Consider the following 430-nt stretch of genomic DNA (forward strand, 5'->3'; position numbering starts at 1 on the left):
CTGAATCCAAGAATACTCTATCCAACAAGGCTATCAATCAAAATTAAAGGGGAAATCAGAAGCTTCAAAGACAAAAAAAAAAAAAAAAGGCTAAGGGAATTTATCACTACCAAGCCAGCAATGCAAGAAATGCTAAAGGAAATGCAGTAAAAAGAAGAAATAGAAAGGGAGGAAGAAACACAGCAATAAATAATAGAAATGGCTACAAACAAGTACCTATCAATAATAACATTAAACATAAATGGATTAAATGCACCAATCAAAAGCCAATGAGTGACTGAATAGATAAGAAAACATGACCCATATATATGCTGTCTATAGGAGACCCACCTCAGAATAAGAGACTCACACAGATTGAAAAAGAAGGGTTGGAAAAATATCTTTCTGGCAAATGGAAAAAAAAAAAGCTGGGGTAGCAATACTTATATCT

Source organism: Myotis brandtii, unplaced genomic scaffold (assembly GCF_000412655.1).
Source record: "Myotis brandtii unplaced genomic scaffold, ASM41265v1 scaffold685, whole genome shotgun sequence".
Taxonomy (NCBI): domain Eukaryota; kingdom Metazoa; phylum Chordata; class Mammalia; order Chiroptera; family Vespertilionidae; genus Myotis; species Myotis brandtii.